Source organism: Bicyclus anynana, chromosome 25, assembly GCF_947172395.1.
Source record: "Bicyclus anynana chromosome 25, ilBicAnyn1.1, whole genome shotgun sequence".
Taxonomy (NCBI): domain Eukaryota; kingdom Metazoa; phylum Arthropoda; class Insecta; order Lepidoptera; family Nymphalidae; genus Bicyclus; species Bicyclus anynana.
Window position 1 is genome coordinate 7,079,058 of NC_069107.1, and position 26,506 is coordinate 7,105,563.

The 26,506-nt window shown below is 34.7% G+C and overlaps 1 protein-coding gene and 1 non-coding gene across 3 annotated transcripts in view; one reads left to right on the plus strand and one right to left on the minus strand.

The window, feature by feature from the left end:
- LOC112057909 (solute carrier family 41 member 1) overlaps positions 1-26,204 on the minus strand; it is a 116,050-nt gene extending 89,846 nt beyond the window's left edge. The window contains exon 1 of one of the 2 annotated variants that reach the window (XM_052889198.1): positions 25,987-26,204. The gene's annotated coding sequence lies outside the window, so the exon portion shown is untranslated. The remainder of the gene's footprint in view (positions 1-25,986) is intronic. The other variant, XM_052889197.1, reaches the window with a different exon arrangement.
- On the plus strand, positions 19,953-20,034 carry Trnal-aag (transfer RNA leucine (anticodon AAG)). Its single transcript has one exon. It is a non-coding gene; the product is annotated as a tRNA-Leu (tRNA).
- Positions 26,205-26,506: the final 302 nt, after the last annotated feature.

Below are 26,506 nucleotides of genomic sequence, written 5' to 3' on the forward strand. Positions count from 1 at the left end.
CTTATTATAGAAGAGTACACCCAAACCTACAAAAGATTTTTTTACTCTTTGGATATGCAGAAATAACTAACTTATGCCCGTTTCTAGTAAGACGTGGGTTTAAATCTCCTTTTCGTTTGTACAAATTAATATTTTGTCTTACATATACTATACTGTTATATATATATTGACAGGCTACTGTTAGTATACCTATTTCTTTAAACTTTTGACGAAGGGACTCGCGTGATTTTAATTGATATATTGCTCGAATTGCTCTTTTTTGAAGTACAAATATAGATTGTATATCGGCAGCCTTGCCCCACAATAAAATACCGTAAGACATTACGCTGTGAAAGTACGCAAAATAAACAAGCCTAGCTGTATCAACATCAGTAAACTGTCTTATTTTTCTCACGGCAAATGCCGCTGAGCTAAGTTTACCAGACAGTTTTTCTATATGAGCACCCCACTGAAGTTTACAATCCAAGGTCACTCCCAGGAAAACTGTGGAACTCTCCATTTCCAGTGTTTCACCATCGATCATTATAGACTTATCTAATTTTATAACATTTGGCAATGAAAAGTCAATACATTTAGTTTTCTTGGCATTCAAAAGTAGATTATTTGCAGTGAACCAATGCGACACATGAGATATGGCACGGTTTACGTCGTCAGAGTTATCTTTATTTCTGTCGGACTTAAAAATTAAGGATGTGTCATCAGCAAACAGTACAATCTCACATATGCCGCTGACATGGTATGGTAAATCGTTTATGTACACTAAAAATAGAAAAGGACCCAGAATTGAACCTTGTGGGACGCCCATTATGGTAGTGGAACCGTGCGACTTTATATCATTTATGCATACCTTTTGTGTTCTATCACTGAGATAAGAGGCAATGAGATCGAGTGCAACACTTTTGATGCCATAGTGGCTTAACTTGAGTAGAAGGGTGTTATGGTCAACACAATCGAACGCCTTGGACAGATCACAGAACACACCAATAGCATTCTTAGAACCTTCCCATGCTTCATAAATATGTTTTAAAAGTTTAGCCCCTGCATCAGTTGTATTGCGACCTTTTGTAAAACCATACTGTTCAGGATGAAACAAGTTATTTAAATTAAAATGACATAAAAGTTGATTTAATATGATTTTTTCAAAGACCTTGCTAAGTGTTGGCAATATTGTAATCGGTCTATAATTATTAAGATCTGATTTGTCTCCTGATTTAAAAAGTGGTATCAATTTGCCATGCTTCATTAGGTTCGGAAAAATACCTAAGTCCACACATTCATTAAAAATAATGGCTAAGTGGGGAGCAATTACATCAATTATATTAGATATTACTTTCACTGACATGCCCCGCAGATCTCCGGTTCTTTTTAATTTTAACAAATTGATGCTTTGATTGATGATTGTGCGATGGGGGACCCCCGTCAGCAACTAAGCCCTTGGTGATATTTTTTTAACTCAAAACACGTTTTGAAATGTAGTTTTTTTTTATTTTTATCACACTATAAAAGTGCTACCGTCAGCTAAGATTTCCGTCTGGAGTCCAGGCATCTTTGAGTAATCGCGTAACATACAAACAAAAATAAAGATATACAGAAGAATTGAGAACCTCCCCCTTTTTTGAAATCGGTTTAAAACAGTCGTGCAGTATCAACTGCCATAAGGATTATTTTTAGTTGAGATTTAAAGTGTCTGACAAAAGATCAATGAAAAGTTTCTGACACTTAATACTGCTTCAGAATAATATTCTACAAAAATGTACATAGTTATATAAGAAAAAGAAACTAATTCTTTTGAGTTTTTTTAGTTACCTTTCTCACCTGGTACCTGCCCAAGTGCCAGGTGTCACAGAGCAAGTCTCCACAAACGCAGGTATTTAGCACATGAGACGCTACAGAAAACCTGATCTGAATGCTCTAGGATTTGTAAACTACTTCCCTGCAATATTTCATCTTTTTACGTCAAGAGGTTTTTGATATATCATGATGACATGATCCCTAACTTACACCTACCCTCTCTTTCAAATAAGATTACTGATGGCAGTGTAGAAATGTGTTGTTTTAGACTTTATTTAAATTTTTCTCTCAATAAGAACCATCCTTGTACCTCGAGAAAATATTTTAAAAAACGAATTAGCGAAATCAGTTCTGCCGTTCTCGAGATTTGCACTTAGGAATTAGAATACAAATTTAAAGATATTTAAAAATTCACAGTAGCATTTTTCACGTGAAGTTCCGGTCGTTATCACTGTATGATAAAAATCGATAAAAATCGTAAATGTCTGAAATTCCAGCTCACACATTCAAATAAGTGACTCAAATCTATATTAATATTATAAAGCTGAAGAGTTTGTCTGTTTGAACGCGCTAATCTCAGGAACTACTGGTCCGATTTGAAAAACTCTTTCAGTGTTTGATAGCCCATATCGAGGAAGGCTATAGGCTATATTCCTACGGGAACGTGAAACAGGCGGGTGAAACCACGAGGCGTCTACTAGTGGACAAAATATACAGGATGTCTCAAAATAATTCATGAAAAAATCGAACTCAAGTGCAAGATAATATCTCAATCTAAAACTAAATTGATTAGTTTTAAAAACACCATGGGGTGACCAAGTTTTATTTTGTTTTTTGGATTTTTAATTTTGTCTCGTAAATAAACATTTGAATATTTTGTCTGTCTGTTTATTCGGGCTAACTTTTGGATCTAGGCTGAACAAATTTTAATGGAACTTTCACTGGAAGATTGAAAAGAATATTCATCAACATAACATAGGATATAATATGTGGCAAAACCCGTGATTTAATTAGCCCACATTTATATTCGCGATTTTATTATTTTCATAAGCGAGAAATTTATCTGCCAATAATATAAACATTTTTATGTTCTCTTTCTAATTGCGTCATCCAATTCAAACACAATAAGAACTTAAATACTAAATACCTAATAAATTCTAGGTCATTATTTTTTCATTTCGACTTACGTATTGAAATAAATAACGATCAGGTATATGATAATGAAACAATGGTTAAGTTCAATGAATTCGTACAAAATAAGTATTAATAAGGTTCCTTATTGATGACAGATTGAATGAGATATTATCTCTTTGTTATCTTACTGAAAAAAGAGGGGTTATGTTTTATAATGTATGTATTTCGGGCGCAATACATATGGGTATCCCATAATTAATTAATGGCTCAAACTAACGTAGAACATACAAGATACATTACCTAATTAAGTGAAACTAATTTGATTACTTTAGAAAAAAATCGTAGGGTAACCATGTTTTATTTATTTTTATTTCGAATTTTTAAATTTTTTCAATCTGAAATCTGTTTTTACATTACTGTATCAGTTGTAATTAAAATTTTGAAGCACTATTTTTCGTGAATTATTACAGATTAAATTTAACGAACATTAGATCTAGTTTTCTTAAGTGCATATAATTATTTACATTATGTAAATAAAATAAACGATTTTTTTTAAATAATTGTTTGTCCGGACTTAAACGAGACTTGCTTTGAAAGATAGCGGAGTTTAAAGAGTAATATTTAGGTAATATATATTTTTTTATAGTATAATAAAGAATATCATAGTTCAGTGTTAGCATGCCGACGAAATAGCTGTTATACTAAGATGGAAGCGGATTTACTTGAAAGAGGTACAAGTTCATTTTACCCACACTCCTGACGGTTTCTACGCGGCATCGTACCGGAACGCTAAAACGCTTGGCGGTACGTCTTTGAGTGATAACTGGCCACGGCAGATGCATACCCTTAGACCAGACATGAGTCGATTTAAAAATATAAATTCCTAAAAGTAGCCACGCTGGGAATTGAACCTAGGACCTCACTGTTGAGAACCACAGTACTACCAACTGCGCCAGAGCGGTTCTTAAGACTACGTGATAAGAACCGGAAGAAACCAAAGTACCGCGCACGTTTTATCACTGCTTAAATATATTTTTACCCGACTGCGTCAGGGGTGGTAATATTTTTTGAACGTGTGTTTTTGTGGGTGTATATCCTCTTCATTGGCACACCCTACAGCCCAAACGGCAGGACATATTTTGGCATATAAGGTGTCATTGAGTTCGTCGAAATTATGATAGCACCGGTAAATGAAAAAAGGTGGGGAATGGGTTTGATTTTTTCTTAATAACAATATGGGTATCAAATGAAAGGTCCATCTATCACATCACGTATATTTTAACACAGATAGTCAAAAAACTAATTATATTGGGACCATCGAAGTAAGATTTTCTAGCAAGAATTACATTAATTCATTACATTCAAAATCTAAAAAGTTAGGAATTACATGGTCTGTACTTAGTCATATTCAAAATTAAAGTTCTGTCTTGAAAAAAACTAAAAAGTGCGAAAAGAAAAAAATTATTATAGAAACAAAAACCCGACTGCTTAAGCGTAATTAACTGAAAAGGGGAAAACAAGTATAATATCTATATAATGTAAATACTTTAAGCTGTCGAGTTTTTTGTTTCTATAATAATATTTTTAAATAAACAGTTCCTTAATCAAAGATGTGCGAGCAGCTTTATGATGAGATAGTCCGGTATCAGGTGTCGTACGACACGCGACGCCTCTGATAACATTGGCTCTAATTTTAGACCACACATGTGTTGACCGCTTGGTAACAGACAATTAATTCAACCAGGTAGTTTAGTAGGTATTGCTTACTACATTCAATCTGTGGGTTCGATGCCCGTAACTAGAAAATATTTATTACGGCCGTAACGTAACGGCAAAGACGTAACGCCAAGCGATTTTTTATTATCGTTCTAATACATTGAAAAAAAATATTACGAGTCAAAACGCCTGTCGGCCATGATGGTCTATATTTCAAATGTTTCATGACGTCACTAATAACAAATCCCTTATGGGCCCTACAGACTACTTTAGTATTTTAGTCGAGTACGAACAATTTTTGGATTTACCGCCCGAAAGTCGTTCGTACTCGACTAAAATACTAAAGTAGTCCGAACAAGTCTTTACAAACGGATCGTTTGAGAAAAATACCTATTAGTCATCAAGTAGTTTGATTTGAGTACATCAAGTGAAGTGAGAGCCGTGATAGCCCAGTGGATATGACCTCTGCCTTCCATTCCGGAGGGTTCGAATCCGGTCCGGGGCATATGCATCTCCAACTTTTAAGTTGTGTGCATTTTAAGCAATTAAATATTACGTGTCTCAAACGGTGAAGGAAAACATCGTGAGAAAATATTTCAACAGAGAATTAAGAAAATTCTCTGGTATGCAGATACCAGAGAATTTTCTTAATTCTCTGCGTGATGTGAAGTCTGCCAATCCGCATTGGGCCAGCGTGGTGGACTATTGGCTTAAGCCCTCTCATTCTGAGAGGAGACTCGAGCTCAGCAGTGAGCCGAATATGGGTTGATAACGAACATCAAGTAACATTGTGACGTCACAAAATTGACGACAGCGTTTTGACGTTCGGAAAATTTGAACAAATACATGATTTTTTAATTAAGTTTTATTAGAAATCCTTAACTTTTATTAATTAATATCGATATATTTCGGACACGAAATTAATATTGTTTATACTTAATTTGATATGAGACAACTACCCTATTTGTTATGCTGACTGGTCACCCTACCGTTTGCTAAACTACGGAAGATCCGATCTTCCCGACCGGTTTAGTAGCTATGCGACATTACAATACACCGGATCGCCAGACATTTTTTATTCCCGGAGACTATCTGTCTACAGAATTTATGAATTAGTTGGAACTGAGAACCGGGTGGAGCACTGTGGTGTGCACAGGGCTTTGAACAAGGGGAGGGTTCCAAATGCGTTTTGGAGCGAGAAGAGCCCATAACAAAATCAGCCAGGGTTTTTTTTATTGTCCTTATTAGTATTAATGATGAAGTTGCCGATTCAACTTTTGCTTTGCTTTGCGATCATCGGATCGCGAATCGCTTGGGGAATAGCCATCCCCGGCCCAGACCTACCCTAACCACCCGGCAGTTTACTTATATTTAAGAAATCTTGATAATTCTACTTTAATAATGAAATCAATACTTTATCAAAAAAAGTTTTTAATTCATCAAATGAAAGCGCACTGAAAGAGAATATTGATGACTTGTTCGAGAGTGTAATTAATAAATTCATCACATTCGGGAGTTTTTCAAAATTTTCAATTCTATGTCTTTGTATTATTTTCTATGTTTTATACTTGGTGTTTTACTCAAGAATCACTGCCTTCTGTATCCGACTCTTGATCCAACAGTTAAATGAAAGCTTCTTAAGATGTTGGTCGAAGCTTTTTACTATAAGACCATTGACTTTTTCCTTTTCGGCTTTAACCAGATTACCGTCATGTGGAACAGTAATAATAAAATCGTCGTCGTCGTTATCAACCCATATACGGCTCACTGCTGAGCTCGAGTCTCCTCTCAGAATGAGAGGGGTTAGGCCAATAGTCCGCCACGCTGGCCCAATGCGGATTGGCAGACTTCACACACGCAGAGAATTAAGAAATTCTCTGGTATGCAGGTTTCCTCACGATGTTTTCCTTCACCGATTGAGACACGTGATATTTAATTTCTTAAAATGCACACAACAATATAAAAAAAAAATAATAAAAATAAAATAATAATAAACTATTGTTATAAACACTTGGACCTTGCTCACGAGATTACCGCCATGTGGAATGTTGAGTCAACTATTATTGTTCCGATAGTTGTTTCAGTCAATGGTCTTATAGCGCAAAGCTTCGACCAACACCTTAAGAAGCTTTCGCTTAACTGTTGGATCAAGAGTGGATACAAAAGGCAGTGATTCTTGAGACGGCGCGTATTGTGAGAGAGGTTCCTCACTCAGGAGCCCTGACCACCGGTTACTTGGGCACTCAAATGTCCCGCAGCGCGAGGGTTGAATTTTTTTATAAGTTTTTTATAAAAAAAAATTAAGGTTGAATTTTTTTTATAGTGTTTTGTATATTTTATATATAACATTGTTAAAAATTTTTAAAAAAAGGAGAAATAAATAACTATTGTTATTATTATTTTTACCTAAACACATAAATGTTTATAACAAATACAAAAGAGTAACACAATTTTCTTTCTTACAATCAGAAGTGGGAAAACGGTTAGTGTGTGTTATCACAAGCATTATCGAAGTCTGATAAGGAAGCAATAAAATGGTAAATTAGTGTATTAGGAGCGTGGAAACTCGCTGTGTTAATGTACTGAGAAATATTATTACTAATAAAATGAGTAATTTCGACTAATACTTAAACAAATTAACGATTTAAAATACATTATGTTTGATTGGACACATACGAAGCTTAATGACCGTCGACATGATTTCTTGGATTTCTTAGTAATAATTATTATGCCGAAGGAAAATATTAACTCAGATAAGCCCAAAACTATTTTTAATTAAATCTTTACCTCAAGTTGTTTAATTTAGATCTAACACTTTTAAAATAGATGACATACCTACTAATATTATAAAGTTGAAGAGTTTGTTTGTTTGTTTGTTTGATTGAACGTGATAATCTCAGGAACTACAGGTCCGATTTTAAAAATTATTTCAGTGTCAGATAGCCCATTTATCGAGGAAGGCTATAGGCTATATTATCCCCATATTCCCACGGGAACGGGAACCACGCGGGTGAAACCGCGCGACGTCAGCTACTAAAATAATGGCCGTCCTATAAATAGGATAGTGGGCTAATAAGGATAATACGGCATATTACAAACCATATAATTATTCATCACAAAACAAATCTATAATTTAAATGGATAACGTGATAACGTTAAGAAGCCTCAATATCTTAACGGTAAGAGCGGTCGGACTCATCACCGAAGGGTGGTGGTTCGATCCCCGCCCCGTTGGACTATTGTCGTACCCACTCCTAGCACAGTCTTTCCCGACTAGTTGGAGGGGAATGGGAATATTGGTCATATTTTAAAAAATATGGCAAATATTCTTTTTTTAAAAAAAAAAATCTAATTTAATAATATTAGTATTTAAGTTATACAACATTAGTAAAATCATTTAAAACTTCATCCGTGACATACATTTTGTACGCAGCGTACATCTTTTCCTTGTATGTTATGTAGGTTCTTCCCCGGTAGACTTCCTTAGGGTAGATTTTTAAATATGGTGGTATTTTGTATTGTTTGCTAATTCTTTGTAACAATCGGTAAATCATCTGACTCATATATTTTTTGCATGAGCGCAGCTAAGTAAACAAAACTCTGTTTTCTCTTTAATTTTTCAATACTAGCTGACGCCGCGTGGTTTCACTCACGTGGTTCCCGTGACCGTATAAATATGGGGATAATATATAGCCTATAACCTTCCTCGAAAAATGAGCAGTGATAGCCCAGTGGATATGACCTCTGCCTCCGATTCCGGAGGGTGTGGGTTCGAATCCTGTCCGGGGCATGCACCTCCAACTTTTCAGTTGTGTGCATTTTAAGAAATTAAATATCACGTGTCTCAATCGGTGAAGGAAAACATCGTGAGGAAACCTGCATACCAGAGAATTATCTTCATTCTCTGCGTGTGTGAAGTCTGCCAATCCGCATTGGGCCAGCGTGGTGGACTATTGGCCTAACCCCTCTCATTCTGAGAGGAGACTCGAGCTCAGCAGTGAGCCGAATGTGGGTTGATGACGATAACCTTCCTCGAAAAATGGGCTATCTAACACTGAAAGAATTTTTCAAATCGGGCCAGTAGTTCCTGAGATTAGCGCGTTCAATCAAACAAACAAACAAACTCTTCAGCTTTATTATATTAGTATAGATTGTGCTTACCAACTTGCATATTATTATTAAACCTATTCATCAAAACTAATGTTAAGTTTTGTTAATTTATTAAATACTATACATAAAGGTTTAGATAAATATTTAACGAAACAAATAAGTTCAGAAGAAACGAAAAACATTATAAGCATAATTATTAACAATTTCAGGTCAGTTTTCAAAAACATGACAAAGTTCGGAACCCTCGTCACGCGAGTTCAACTCGCGCTTGTCCGGTTTTTTTTGTAATCCAACTGGTACATATTATTCTTCTGGGATACTCTGAGGATGACTTTGGGCTATGATTATACCATCATTAATTAGAAAAAATAATTATACTATGCATTCAGAGGTGTACTTGCCTGGGCAGGTGCGTGCACAAGGTTTGTAACTAGGGTAAGCACTGTGCAAGAAAATTTTAAATCTTAAATGTAAAAGTCAAGAATTCCTTGTCTAATATAAAAGAGGAATATAAACAAATTCCTTAAAAGCCTTTACTCGTAACAAACATTGCTGCCTTTTTACTCTGTAGAAGATATTATCGATAAAAACGGCAAGTCATTGAACTCACGCTTAAGGCCGGTTTACATTACTCATTTAAATAAATGTAATTGCTGAAATGGATGTTTTAATGTTTTTTTTACTGAGCTTTTAGTTCAGTGCGAATTTTCAGCCCTTCTAAGCCTCGGAGAGCACGCTAAGCTGTTAATCCGAGTCATTATCATCAAAATGGTGGTAATGAATTTAGCATGATCACCCGAAGGCTGCCAACCTCCCAGAGGAGAAACTAGGTGATATTTTTCGAGAAGGACTCTCTCCTGGACTTTTTACGATTTGAGATTCGCACGGAATAAACGATCTTCTTTAGACTCAGCATGGCACTGCGACGCATTTCTCTATGCCAACTCTACTTATTTTCACTTTTCAGTTTTTCTTCTTTTTCTCTATTCTCTCCTCAACATAATCGCTCTCAGTATTTGCCCATATCTCTGCCAATCTTGTTTACTAGATACTACTAGAGCATTTGTTTGATCAGGCTTTTAGGGTCACAGATTAATCAATAATAGGTAGGTGATACGTCAGTGTCAAATACAAAATTCAAAAACGAATACATTCTTGAGTCAGTAGTACGACACGAAGCGTCGCATTAGTAATTTTCAATATTATTCAAGAAAATGGCGTCTCATATTTTTAAATATTTTAAAAACTGTTCTCAAAAACTAAAGAAATAACGAAATATTGGTTATTATTGATTATTATATTAACGTACGTATTACGTAATTGTTTTTAGTGTTAAATTTTGAAATACAAATTATGAAAAATGTTTGTATATGCGGATGTCAAGGAGACGAGTGACATTTGTTTTTTTATAGATTTCACCGGCTTCAGCACGCAGTTTGTAAAGACTCCCTCTGATTACTCTGTGTTCAGGATCTATATTCTCGTACTTTGTGTGAATAACCTCAGGTCCCTATTATGTTACTCTAATAGGAATTGGAAAAGCGTGGTAGGTCGAAGCTCTATAACCCCTCACTTAGCTTGTTAAATTAGGTTGACTATGATGTAAACCAGCCTTTAGTTAGTGTCAAAAGATCTTTTTTGATTGTGTTTCTAATTCGATATAGAGGTACTTTACCGTTGTTATGAGTAAAAGTAGATATAGCGGGCAACGGGGAGCCCCTTGCGAGATGAAAGTTTGTGTCAGGTGGGAAATTAAACGTACTTCATTTCTTAGAACTTGCTAATTTGAAACAACTTGTTAATATATCGATATCTACTAAATACTACATCTATGAATATGAGAGCCGTGATAGCCCAGTGGATATGACCGCTGCCTCCGATTCCGGAGGGCGTAGGTTCCAATCCGGCCCTGGGCATGCACCTCCAACAGTTATGTGCATTTTAAGAAATTAAATATCGTATTTCATATCGTGAGGAAACCTGCATACCTAAGATTTTTTTTTAATTTTCTACGTGTGTGAAATCTCCCAATCCGCATCGGGCCAGCATGGTGGACTAAGGCCTAACCCCTCTCATACTGAGAGGAGACTCGTGCTCAGCAGTGAGCCGAATATGGGTTGAAGACGACGAACCTACTGTTTGCTATTTGTATACTGTTTGTACTATTTTTCAGTTTCCCCATTTACACATGAAAATTGATAAGACGGAAAACTGTAATTTTCCTCGTAACCACAAGGAAACGCTATTCGTTGCGACTGATCTGTTTCCCGAATATGTCATTCAATGATCACATACGTTTTTCCCTCAAAGTATCAACTTTATAATGCATTACTTATTGATACCTAATCTTATTGTATTACATAGGTACTAAAGGATCACGAGGCAAAGACACGTTATCGGTGGGTCGACGACATAATTAATTTCACCGGCAAAAATTGACTACTGAAGGCACACAAAACTAAAGGCAAAAGACAGATCATAATGGCAGCACCTGGAGAATGCCTTCACTGCAAAACGTTCTTTTAAATAAAAGGAAAGAAAAAATCATTAAAATTTTTTCAACACTTATAAAATACTGATAGGTACCTAATGTAAACTATTAAGAAGGAATAAAAGGCTTTTTTTTATTTTTACTTTTCTTACATAGGTAAATTGATTGTTTGCTTGAAAGATAACGCAAATAAAATAATTATAAATGGTAGTCTGTTTAGGATCGGTTCGTTTCTTTATGTTATGTTTGCTTGAACGCGCTAATCTCAGGAGCTACTGGTCCGATTTGAAAAATTCTTTCAGTTTTAGACAGCCCATTTATCGTGGAAGGCTATAGGCTATATATTATCTCTATATTCCTACAGGAACGGGAACCACGCGTTTGAAACCGCGAGGCGTCAGTTTTAATAGTAGAGTTTCACACGGGCGAAGTCGCTGGCGTCTGCTAGTACATGTTACTAGGATCACATAGCCACGGAAGTTGTCAATTACTCAAGCCCGTACGCCATTTTCCGCTTTCCTATTAAGACAATGGGCATAACTTTTACTCTCTTCACCAGGGTTTTCCCACAGCGACAATGTTGGTAGGTAATGGGTTAGCTGATATCACGAGCAGTTAATAGATATCATCATTTGACCGCGTTTCTACGCATCGCATTTGGAAACCCCTTCTTTAATGTTCTTGTAGGTATAATCCCTACATACCAGTGGCGAAGGATGGAATTTTGACAAAGCTAAGCCGTACCACAGAAAAGGAAAATCATATCGCTTGACACAAACTGCGGTTTCTCATACATATTTATTAATTACAGTTATGAATATATATGTATGGATTTTTAAAAGGTAACCCAGAAGGAATATAATTTTTAAGAAAAAGAAAACATTAAACTGACTGGTTTAAATACGAAATAAATAAAAAAAATCTTTTAAAATAAGTAAAAATTATTTTTTTGACATTTCTCTTTTTTTTGAAATTCATCAATTAATTTGTAGAACATACCAGAACATACCATCATACCAACAGAAATACCTAATTTTTTTAACAATGTTAAACCTGTTTCAATAATTTTTTTTTCTTAAACGAACGCGTAATTTTTTTTCTAACCATTTTATGTTTTAAATAGAGTTAAAACCAACGATATCATTAAACATGCACAAAAGTAATTTTTAAATTACGAATTATCGACTTTTTTGGAATTCAAACATTAAAAACTCACAAATTAATAAACTTTTGTTAATTGTTTTGATATGATCTTATAAAATATGTATGCACAAAAGGCTCCAAGAAGAACTAGGTTCTTAGAATAGACGAATATTTTTTTTATGTTCATTTTTATAAAAACGGAACATCGGAAAAATATAGTAAATTTAAAAGTCACTAACTCTTTTAAAAATCAAAGAAAATATTTTCTTGTTGATGGTAGTTTGTTTTACTATGTCTTGAAATTATTCTGTATTTTTTTTAGATTTTTAAGAGCGCGCAGCGCGTCGGTACGATATGGATAAAATTCGAAGCGCAAGCGAGACGCCGAATTTTGACTTTCACGTGAGTGAAAAGCACGGAGCGATTGACGCGCGACGCAGATTTTATGACGTGAGCGCCAAAATCATTTTTACCTAATTGCAAGTAAATTAAACAACATAACGAAAAACAAAATGGCCATGTTCAAGATATATACCTAATTATCTATACAAAACAAAAATTTAAGGCAATAAGTTTGCTTTGCCTGAGATTAAAAGATTTTTAATCTCAGGCAAAGCAAACAGAAAAAAGGAAAAAGAATTATTAGAAAAAATAAACTATCGAGAAAACTTTTACAAATTGTGTATTTTGTATAGTCATAACGAAGTTAACACTTTGAAATATCATTTACCCAAATATCAGGCTCCTAACTTTTTCAGAATCTGAGATCCAGAACCATTTGTAACCACCAAATTACATATTGCACACTCTTAAATTACCCTTCCTAGCGGTGACATGCGGCCGGTGGAACCCCATTTACATCGCAATATTTAGTTTAGGAATATTTAGTTTAGGAATACTAGTTTATATTAGTTTTATGATATTTATCTTTATTAATATTGTTTTAGTAATGTAATCTGGTTTATGTAATTAGTGTTTAATTATTCGAATGTGTATTTTACACCACCCGTAGTCACTTGACCTCGTATTTTCCTAATCCTACGTTTGCTATGATTAAGATCGCTACACGATCGCTACGAAGCGTTAAGGTCGCCTGTTTATATTCTACTTCTTCTGTATTATGTTTATTGTTGTATCCTTGTTTTGTGGTGAATAAACAAAGGCTATACATAGTATAAAATGAAGTCGCTTCCGTTGTATGTTCGCTTAGATCTTTTAAGCTGTTCAATGGATTTTAATGCAGTTTTCCTTTTCAGTAAAATAGATAGGGATGGAGGGAGGGAAATCAAGAAGAAGGTTAGTATGTATAAAAAGTACATACATATTATTGTACAGAAAATATATCAGAGACTAGCTGACACCGCGCGGTTTCACCCGCATGGTTCCAGTTCCCGTGGGAATACGGGAATAATATATAGCCTATAGCCTTCTCCGATAAATGGGCTATTTTTTTATATTTTTTTATTCGTTACAAGTTAGTCCTTGACTACAATCTTGTTAGGAGGAGGATGAAAATCCTCACCCCTTTCGGTTTCTACACGGCATCGTACCGGAACGCTAAATCGCTTGGCGGTACGTCTTTGCCGGTAGGGTGGTAACTAGCTACGGCCTAAGCCTCCCACCAGCCAGACCTGGACAAATAAGAAAATCTCAATCTGCCCAGCCGGGGATCGAACCCAGGACCTCCGTCTTGTAAATCCACCGCGCATACCACTGCGCCACGGAGGCCGTCAAAAAGGCTATCCAACACTGGAAGAATTTTTCAAATCTGACCAGTAGTTCCTGAGATTAGCGCGTTCAATCAAACAAACAAACTCTTCAGCTTTATAATATTAGTATAGATTTAGCACAGCGGCTGGCGGGCCGTACGTTTCGTCCCCATTAGCACGTGGGTTTTTTTTTTATTAAGCGTAACGTAACGTGTCAACTAGCTTATTGATGAAATTAATGCTGCAATAAACATGGCGGTGTAACTCGAGTTCAAGAACAAAGGGCCCTACAACTCAAAAATTCTTAACATTACCAAACATGACACGATCCACATAAATCCAGTTGGGGAATCCATTTACCCAATGGTATGTACCTACTAGGTTTACCTATCGACTATCGTTTACCGCGGGTTTACCTCGCTTGCTGTATCACCGCCTACGTGATATAAATAGATACTTTTGTTCTACAAAACCTTGGCTATGCTGCGCACGATCCTATATAAAAGGAAAATCTTTGAGCCCCGTTTACAATTTGTCGTTGCGACGTCTTTAACGTTACAGAATAGCGGTATTAGCGAATAAGTAAATACATGATAATTTGATCTTTATCTAAATCATTCTTACTAAACCCTCCAACCCGCTCTGGAGCAGCTTAGTGGATGTAAGCACCATATCCCCTCTTCTTTAAAGATGGACCTGGTCCTTTAGCCTTTAGCGAACTGTTGCAAGAAGCTGATTGATAATAATGAGGATTTCTATGACAAGCACAGGAATTTAAATAGGAGTAGATGACAGATTGTACATTGATTTATTAGTTGTGTCTTTTATATTGCATTAGTTTTTTTTCGGTATCCAACCAACGATACCTGTCGTGTAGTGACGCCACCAACGGTTGCGCCAGAATACCAGCGCTGCAGCAAACGCTGCAGCATTATGCTGAGGCAGTAACCTTTTCAGCTGAAGTAACATTATTATTAGTTTTATAAGTTAAAATAAGTGGCATGTACGAAGAGACCGCACACCAGGAAGCCACACTCTGCAGAGTCTTATCCGATGGTGAGCAGTCCCTTTTTAAGTTTTTAACCGACTTCAAAAAGGAGGAGGTTCTCAATTCGGTCGGTATTTTTTTTTTTTTTTTTTATGTATGTACACCGATTATTCAAAGACGCCTGGACCGATTTCAAAAATTCTTTTTGTTTACTTTATTTGTATTTGTTTTTTTTTTACAGTTATATGTAAATCTAAATAAAGAATTTTATTATTATTATTATTATTACATAAAATCATACATGTGTCAAACGCAGAAACTAATGATGTTAATTTATTTATTTATACTTTGCCTGTACACCAAATAAAAAAAAGAAATAGAGATATAATATGTTGTTGGTTGATAGTTAAAAATAAAACATCTAGACATGCAATGCTTGTTTGCTTATATAGTGTGCATCCCTAATTGTTACCGATCAGATAAAATGTAAACGTATCTCAATGCAGATTTAGTGTTAGGTAAATACCCTCGTATATCGAAACATTGATATTCATCTCACGAATCACCAGTAAATCGACCACAGAAGTGATTCTTTACTTATATTTGAAAAAAAGTAATTATTTATTACTATAGAATTGCGTGATCGAATCAGAAATTAGGAAATCCGCAGAAGAACTTAAGTCACCGACATAGCTCAACGTATCGCGAAGCTGAAGTGGCAATGGGCGGGACACATAGTTCGAAGAGCCGAAGGCCGTTGGGGTTCCAAGGTGCTGGAATGGCGACCCCGCACTAGTAAGCGCAGTGTTGGCCGACCCCCCACCAGGTGGACTGACGACATCAAGCGAGTCGCAGGGATTCGCTGGATGAAGGTGGCTCAGTATCGTGATGTTTGGAAGTCCCTACAAAAGATCTATGTCCTGCAGTAGACGTCCATCGGTTGATATTATTATGATGACTATGGAACGTCGCGCGGATTCACCCGCGTATAGTTCTCGTTCCTGTTGGAATACGGGGATAATAGAAAAAAACTTGCAATAACTAACTTTATGTGAATGTGATAAGGTTTGTTTGTTTCTCATGATTTTTTTGTTATTCTTTACAAGTTAGCCCATGACTACAATCACAACTGGTAAGTGATGATGCAATCTAAGATAGAAGCGGGCTAACTTATTAGGAGGAGGATGAAAATCCACACCCCTTTCGGTTTCTACACGACATCGACGACACGACGCTAAATTGCTTTGCCGAGGCCGAAGCCTCCCACCAGCCACAATTTCATGATTAATGAACGCCTAAACCGCTTAACCGATTAAATATTTAATTGGATAATTTAAATATCCTTTCACTAATCGTTAGCTAAATTATCAGCGAGTAACAATAGCCTACATTTCATACCCGTGTTCCCTCGGGTATGGATACTACGTGGATGAAACCACGGGTGTATGTGATACATATATAGATTGTAATTAGATACTTTTATATCGATATAATTTATGTAACACCCTAGTCCATCGATATCGATACATCAATGCCCTAATCCGAAGAACCGAATATCGACATGGATGCACCAATGCGTTGGTCTTTATCATATTTTCTTTAGCACTTATCAATAAATGCATTTTATCAATAGATTGTCTACACGTTATCAAGTGTTAATCCTTGACACAAATAACAATAATTTATTTATTGACGCGCAAATCATCCTTCGGAAGTACTTAAGTGTGTACAATCCCCCAGACACAATAATTATTGTCAATAAAGTAGGGTGAAGTTGCTCAAAATTGCATATTGCTTAATCGGGAAAATGGAGCAACTATTGCGTGTAAAAACCTATGGATCAATCTAGAACAATACTTCAAAGGTAAGTGGAGCAATTTCAATAATTAACAGCCCTCTACAGGGCTAGGTCTCTCTCCTTATTATAGTTATCAACCCATATTCGGCTCACTGCTGAGCTCGAATCTCCTCTCAGAATAAGAGGGGCCATAGTAGATCAATAGGCCTAATGCGGATTGGCAGACTTCACACACGCAGAGAATTAAGATAATTCTCTGGTATGCAGGTTTCCTCACGATGTTTTTCCTTCACCGTTTGAGACACGAGACATTTAATTTCTTAAAATGCACACAACTGAAAAATTGGAGGTGCATGCCCCGGATCGGATTCGAACCCACACCCTCCAGATTCGGAGACAGAGGTCATATCCACTGGGCTATCACGGCTCTTTAGCTAATTAAGTTAACTGTTTTAACAGTTTATATCAATAGTAGGTATAATTTAAAAGTGTATATACCTCCGTTCGCTTGACATTCAATTTTTCACAAATCCCGCGGGAACAATAAATTTTTCCGGGATAAGAAGTTGCCTATGTGGTAATCCAGAATATAATCTATCTCCATTTCAAATTTCAGCGAAGTCGGTTCAATAGTTTTGGCGTGAAAGAGTTACAAACATACACAACTTATACAGAAACTTTCGCCTTTATTTAGTGCGGTCACCCGCGATTTTATCCGCGTAGAATTCAGTTTTTCACAAATCCCGCGGGAGCCATGGATTTTCCGGGATGAAAAGTAGTTTATGTGTTAATCCAGAATATGAGAAACAAACATACACGCAAACTTTCGCCTTTATTTAGTGTGATCTCTAGTAAAAAAGAATAGCTCCGTATTTCGCTCAACCAACTCAGGACTCGATCCGCGGACCTTGTGATCCAAATCCACATATTCTAACCACTGGACCAACGAGATAGTCTGTGCTCAGTGGCATGAATGTATGTATAAATGCAATGCATACCCTGAGAATTCATATCGAACCAGTATTGGAGAAATTTTCCATTTTGTACAATTTGTACGTACAGAGCTTACCTACTTAAAAACCTTGTGCACGCCTGTCTGTGTACACGCAATAAGACTATTCAAAGTCAAGAGCAGACAGACTATGAATTGATTATAATGACTGATAACTTGATAAGAGTGTTAAAGACCTTCGAATTGTGGCAGTCAATATTTGCTTATAAATTTTTTTTTTCAATAATATTGATAATTGTCAGGTGACCAACCTTTTTTAAAAGTTTTAGGCCGAAAATGTAGAAAATGATCATTATTGCTTTTTGCGGTTCGCGTAGTTCCCTTTCCCGTGAGAATACAGGCATGAAATATATGACAAATGTGGCTTTCTAAAGGTAAAAAAAAAATTACAACACCACAAACTTTACCTTTTTATATCAGTGTAGATTCATCCGAACTATTATACCTGATGAACATATCCATCATAAGATCATCTTTAGAATCATAAGATTCTAATGGACGGGCTAACTTGTAAAGAATAAAAAAAATAATAATAAATGAACTATCAACATAAACGCACAAATAACAAAGATATTAGTAATTTTGTTTGAACGCACATACAAATCTAACGATCATTATGTACGACGTCATTAAATCGTAACATTTTGTATGGGGCGTTTTTCAGGGATCAGGGGGATTATAGTGATTTAAAGAGCCAGCTCTTTAAATCACTATAACTCCAAAAGTAATGATCGCAGATACCCTGTTACTTTTACAAAATTGCTTTACTATTAGCATACTCTTAATTAATATTTATTTTAAGAAATTGTCATCATCCCTATTATGTACGTTTGTCCGCCTAAGTTTTGATGCCCTAGTGCCCTATCTATACTAATATTATAAAGTTGAAGAGTTTGTTTGTTTGATTGAACGCGCTAATCTCTGGAACTACTGGTCCGATTTGAAAAATTCTTTCAGTGGTAGATAGCTCATTTATCGGGGAAGGCTATAGGTTATATATTATTCTTGTATCCCTACGGGAACGGAAACCACGCAGCTAAAACCGGCGTCAGCTAGTTTCTAGTATAAAATATCGTTGATTGATTAGTATAGAATAGATTTGCAGGACATTTTATTTTAATTTTATTTTAATATGTTTGTTATATGACTTTAATTTATGAAATGACATTATAAATGATTGACAGTTCTAATATTAGTAAATAAAAATTATAATAATGTACTCGGCTTGCACGCCTATGAGGCAGATTGTGTAGGAACATTAAAATGTAACAATATCTGTATGTGACCACATTCTGGCAATAAATGATTTATGATTTATGATTTATGACAAAGTCTGTCAAGTCAGCTAGCTTGTGCAAAAAGAAAAATCTACGCAATGCAAGTATGTCAGTATGTCAAGTGTGAATGTAGATTCTACAACTTCACTCTACTTTACTTAAAAACTGCACTCTAATATAACAATGCATCGCTCTACGGCAAGGTTTCTCAAAGTGGGGTACGCGAACCCCTAGGGGTTCGCCATTCGACGGCAGGGGGTGACTTTTATGGTTTTGAAAAATTTTAAATAGGTACAAAATACCCGTGCACTTCATCTATAGGTACATAGATTATGGAGGTAAAGTTTAAAAAAAAAAATTTTTTTTTTGGATCTACTGGAAAATTTTTGTAAAAAGAATTTTTTAAAACTCTTTTTTTTTCATTAGAAAGCCACGGTATTTATGAGTGTCAAATTATAAATTTTTAATAGTGTTTTATATTTTATTAAAATAAATAAATAAATAAAAAAGCCTTTTATTTCCAGTACAAACATACATATACAATTTGTGAGAATTACCTACTTTTAAAAATTAATATGTAATTAATCTATGGTATTTATTTAAAAAAACTATATTTTGCTGGAACCCCCCTCAGGTAAAGGCCTATTATATTATATTAACGATATTTTATTAACATTGTTAAAAATTTTAAAAAGGACTAATAAGTAAATAAAAATCAAGTACCAATACTAACGATTAATGCTCGTATGAACTGATTGCACTATTTCAACACTCTCGACACATGGTAGCGTGGCCGAGCGGTCTAAGGCGCTGGTTTAAGGCACCAGTCTCTTCGGAGGCGTGGGTTCGAATCCCACCGCTGCCAAAAATTTTTTGCTTTTTTATAGTTTTATTTTTTTTATTTTTATTTCCTGTATTTTCCTGTATTTGTTTTAAGATTTACAATTTGTCAACTTTTATATGGAACTGTTCAAAATACATAATAAAAAAATCTATGTAGTCGTTTTTATTTTATAAACCTATTGACACCTATATTATTTCTATAGCAATTATTTAAAACAGTGTTTTCATTATAATTATGATTTTTTATATCTTATAGAATTTGTTCAACAAGACGAAAATATGAAGCTCATAGTCACAATGTCGCTTTAAACCAGGTTGACGGTTCAAGATACATACTAGTTAATTATTATTAGCAATACTTAGTTATAATGACTGACACCAGGTGGCCAAATTCCCTATTTCATTGAGTTTGAAAGAAGAAAATTTTACTGATATAAAATACTTAACCCCATTTAATAAACATTATTAAATCTCGTGTAAATGAACTCTTAGACTGCATCGTCACTTAATATCAGATGAGATTGCAGTCAAGAGCTAATTTGTCAAAGATTAAAAAAAAACAGATCCAAATCATAAGACTGCTTTCTGTTTATCGCAACGAATTAAAAAAAAATAAAAGAGTACAATTTAAAACTCGTTCGAGAAGTATTTATTACATAAATAGGTACAATTAAGTAAATATTTCGGTATTATATAAATCGCGTATTAATCCTGCATATTTTTACCAAAAAAAAAAGAAACTGCATTACCTAATGTTATTTGACGCAAAATAGTATGACGAATCTACTTGCCTACCTACTCTTTAAAATATATAAATAGTGTAAAAATCAAGTGTTTGTACATTTGACGGAAAACTGAGTGCCTAGTGGGAGTTTTCAATGTTTTTATACTGTGATCACCGCGTAACCGTAAACGCGAATTTCTAAGGAATTTTTCTTTTTTTTTGAAACAGTTGTGCAATAGTGCCACTAGATGGCGCTGTTTCAATTTGTAAGAAATTCGCGTTTACGTTTACGCGATCGTCACAGTATGAAAATATTGAAAACTCCCACTAAGCACTCTGAGGGCGTCAAAGATTAACCGATCACAAAAATCTCGAACGACAACGAAAATGTTGACCAGATATTGATGCGGTATTCTTGGAGAAACATATTATAGATTTTGGAATATGTACACTGGACTTGAGAAGATAAATTGACTCTCTAAACAAGTAATTATGTATAGACTAGCGGACGCCCGCATTTTCGTCCACATGGATATCAATGTTAACTTTAAACCCCTGTTTCACCACTTAAGGGTTGAATTTTAAAAAGTTATTGAATCACATTATATTTCGTATTTATGAACAAAGTTTTAACACTGTAACTCTAAAAATTAAGAAGTTTCCATACAAACTTTCAACCCCTATTTCACCCCCTTCTATTTCTATTTTAGGATCAAAAAGTATGCTATGCTTTGCTCAAAGGTCCCATTTACCATTATACCAAAATTGATCTTTATCGGTTCAGCCGTTTAACCGTGAAAAGGTAACAGACAGACAGACAGACAGACTTACTTTCGCATTTATAATATTAGTATAGATTATAATAATTATTTAATAGCCCAATCTAAGAATGGAATTCCAAGAATTACAACGATTCCTTCATACGAAAATCGGAAATAAAAAACGAAAAAGTGGTTGTGAAGGCCAACACCCACAAAGGCTTGTAGCGCCGAAGGAAGAAGAAGAATCTAAGACTCGAACCCAGGCCCTCGTGATTCGAAACCAAATAGGCTAAACTAACCAATGGACCGAAGAGGCAGAAAAATGTTTACAAATTGCCGAATTTCAATAGAAGTCGCATTTTAAGGAAAATAAGACAGCTATAAAAAAATGGTCCAGACAAATTCGTGTTTACCAGTATCAATAAATATATATAAAATGTCTGTCTGTAAATTTAAAATAACAATGTTTTCTCAACTATTTATAATTATTTACACGATACTTAAGACACAACTTTTTCAAAAAAAAATTTACGTTTTTCCGTCTGTCTGTCTGGGCTAATCTATGGACCGGCTTAATCGATTTTAATGGGACTTTAATTTTAAGATGAGGAGTTTATCGAGAAAATGTACTTTAAAAAAGGCACTTTAAGGAAAAGAAGACAGCTATAAAAATACGGTCCAGACAAATTCGTGTATACAAGTATCAATAAATATAAAAAAAATTCAAATATATGTTTAAAAAAAATTTAAAATAACTATGTTTTCTTAACTGTTTATAGTTAATTATTGACACGATGGATACTAAAACAAAAATTAACCTTTTCAAATCAAAATCAAAATCAAATAGTAGATTGTTATACAAGGGACTAAAACGACCCATTATATACGAGGTATTTTTAGCTAGATAGAAACCGAGTTTAGAATGGGTTTAGCCCCGCGTGTTACACTATATTTTTCACTACGATTGCGAGAAAATAAAATAATTCCGTACGATTATTCAATGTTTTATTTTAATTAATAGTTAAATGTACGAACTTAGAAAAATGAATGTTATGAGAGATGCTTTTACCCGGTAACTTAATTTCCGACTGCTGTGAAGATGAATAACGAGTATGTGAGGTAAACATAGGAGTTATTAGTTAAAAAAACTTCTTCCGTAAGTGAATCAACTCGTTGTTCGTTTCTCCACTTATTGAATTTTTCGTAGGTATTTCATTTGTAGGTTCGTTTTGTTTAATCTTTAAATTAGGGTCACCATTCTCAATATATGAAGACTTAACAATTAATGTTGCGAAATATGTAAATTATGGTCACAAATTCACAATGAATTTCTTAAAAAAATCAAGTATGGATTATTCACAGCAAATTGTTTTAAAATTCTCGCTCCTTAATTTTATTTTTCTTTACTAATATAATTTTTTCGCGGACGAAGTCGCGGGTGCTGTTTAGTTTCTCAATAATAATTTATTCACAAGAATGTAGCTAGATACTTGATATCTAGTCCCATTAAATAAATCCTAAAACATGTATTATACATTATACATTATACATTTTAAACGGCTGTTGAATGAAAATTTTTACTTTAATTATAAAATATTCAAATTTTAAAATTCAGTTACAAATTTATTCTATAATGTTACCTAAAATTGTAATAATGATATTTATTTTCGTAATTTTTTTAAATAAAATAAAAATAAAATTGAAGTAATATTTCATGTAGTTAGTTAGTTAAAGTTATCTTATTTTTAGCCTACTTCAAATAAAGAAGTAAGTTTCTCAATTCGACCTTCATTGGTTTCTATGTGTGTTCACCCATATGTTGAAATTAGTTTTTTTTAATTATAGAAAGAAGTATCACCATCACCATTATCAACCCATACCCAGCTCACTGCTTAGCTAGAGTCTCCTCTCAGAATTAGAGTGGTTAGGCCAACAGTCCACCAAGCTGGCCCAATGCGGATTGGCAGACTTCACACACGCAAAGAATTGAGAAAATAATCTGGTATGCAGGTGTCCTCACGATGTTTTTCCTTCACCGTTTAAGACACGTGATATTTAAATTCTTAAACACACAACTGAACATCAGTTAACTTGATGTCAAACATTAGAAAACACTACTTAAGATCGCATTTAACCTTCGAAAAATACTATTTAAAATCGGAATCAACCTTGAAAAACGCTATTTAAGATCGAACTCTACCTTCGAAAAATACTATTTAAGAACGAACTTATCCTTCGAAAAACACTGATCGAAATTAATCTTCGAAAAACACTATTTAAGTTCGAACTTAACCTTCGAAAGACACTATTTATGATCGAACTTAACCTTCGAAAAACACTCTGAACTTAACCTTCGAAAAACACTATTTATGATCGAACTTAACCTTCGTAAAACACTATTTAAGATCGAACTTAACCTTCGTAAAACACTATTTAAGATCGAAATCAACCATAGAAAAACACTATTTATTCGTTTAATCAAAGATAGATTTTAAAGAGCTTCACATTAGTCGTTATTCGATCACAATCCACTGTTGTCACGACAAAACGCCAATGTAAAGGGACTATTAATATATTTTCGTGTCTATTAGATTACTATCTCTACGTTCCGCATTCGTTGCTTAAAAGTTTATTCTAGTAGTTTCTAATCCACTTTACCAAAATGTCCGATACTACTTATTACTAACGCAGTGCAAATAGCCAAGGGCGAACGCTTACGGTATTAAAAGGTTCTATTTAACACACTTGCGGACGTCCGGCGGTTTCACTCGTGTAGTTAACGTTTTTATAAAAATACGGGGATAGAATATAGCCTATGACACTCACAAATAACGTAGCTTTCTGTTAGTGAAAGAATTTTATAAATCGGTTCAGTACATTCAGAGATACAACCTCACAAACATTAAATTAAATTAAATTATTTAATTTATTATTATTTATTAAATTATTAATTAAATTAGAATAGTGTAGAGTCCCGCGGTTTCACTTGCATAACTTTAATACTTGTGAGAATTCGGGGATAAAATATAGTCTATGACATTTACAAATAACGTAGCTTTCTATTGGTTAAAGAATTTTCAAATGCGGTTAAGTATTTACTATTGATTAGTTATTTTAACAGCGCGCTACAATGCCAGATTTATTTTATGTGTGTATCTATAACAATTCGTCTTTGGCATTATCTATAGCCAAAACCCTTTGACGGATTTTAAGATAGTCTTAATATTTCTTTTATTTTCCAAAACACCATTTTAAGCAGTCACAATAAAATTTCATCATATACTTATTTTGGAAACAATTTACGAGCGTAAATCGCGTTTTTTGTACCTCTATGGACCATTGTCCATAGATTACTTATGTAATCTATGGACCTTATTAGAAGGCTCAAAATCACTCAGCGGGCGATGGAGCGAGCTATGCTTGGAGTTTCTCTGCGTGATCGAATCGGAAATGAGGAGTTCCGCAGACGAACCAAAGTCACATAGCTCAGCGAGACGCGAAGCTGAAGTGGCAATGGACAGGCCACATAGTTTTAAGAGCCGATGGACGTTGGGGTCCCAAGGTGCTGGAATGGCGACCCCGCACCGGAAAGCGCAGCGTTGGTCGACCCCCCACTAGGTGGACCGCGGACATCAAGCGGATCGCAGGAAACCGCTGGATGCTGGCGGCTCGAGCGTTATGCTTGGAGGTCCATGCAAGAGGCCTATGTCCAGCAGTGGACGTCCATCGGCTGATAATGATGATGATGATTAATAATGTAATGCAATGTATTGTCTTTCACGTTTTGTTTCGTTGTCAATTGTTAGAATAAAATCCGACGTAACCTAAGTAATTGTTACCTAACCAATGGTCAAAGTAGTTACCTAATAAATAATTTTAATATTATGCTATATAACAAACCTTATCGCTTACTGGTCGTGCCTAACTACATAATATCAATTTAACTGATATCTCCATATATTGTAATGGTTTATATTTATAAGCGAAAGAATTTATTAGAATGATTAAATGATTTTTTTTAAATAAAAATATACTTTAGTGTTCTAACTAAAACAAAAATACCTAGGTAAATATTATTAATTGAGTAGGTACTTATTCTGAAGTTATACTTAACGAAAATTTCAAGGAATTCATAAATAATTATTAGAAAATGTCAAAATATTAAAAAGATGTCCTATTGTTCTGAAGAATTGTTAAAAAATATTGATTTTTTTAAAGCATTTGGCATATTTTGATTTATTTATATTTTGAGTTTAATTTCAAAAATAAAAAAACACCGATGCGTTGTACACCTTAGTGAAAACAATTTCCCAATTTCATCACATTGGGAAAAACACGTGGCTCACAAAAAATACGATTCCATTTCCAGGACACTAGAGTGCACTATCTACACACAACATCCACTATCGAAGCGCACATTCCATATTTTTAAATTAAAAAAAAAAAACACTAAAATCGCACTAAAAATCCATAACTACGGCTTTCTCACCATTACATAGCTGGTTTTATAAAGTTCCGTCCGCACTACATAACACTTGACGTCAGACTGAATAGAAGCGAATTTCCAAGTCGTACATTCGATTTTTTCGAAAACAGCTGATACCAGCGTAACAAGACCTCTGGACGTGAACCCAATTTACACAACTATTGTACAAAACCGTATATCTTTTAACACTGGTCGGGTTTTTTCATTAAAAGGTCACTGGATATCTTTTCATAACCGTTTAGGAATGGTCGCGTACTCTTTCATAATAGTAGTTTCATTGATACAAGTGGAATTAGTTCAGTGTTATACTAATTTTGTCGCCATTAAAAATGGCCGCGCGAATTCACGCATGCGCGGTTCGAAGAGCAAGGGTCAACGCGACCGGAAAATTTAATGCAACTTGCACCCTTGAAACTTGCAAAGTTCACAGTTTTGAAAAATTAGATCTTGTCCGACCATTTTGAATTTTCAAAAAACGCAACTAACTGCAATTAATTCGAGTAGGGACGCCAGATAGGCAGTT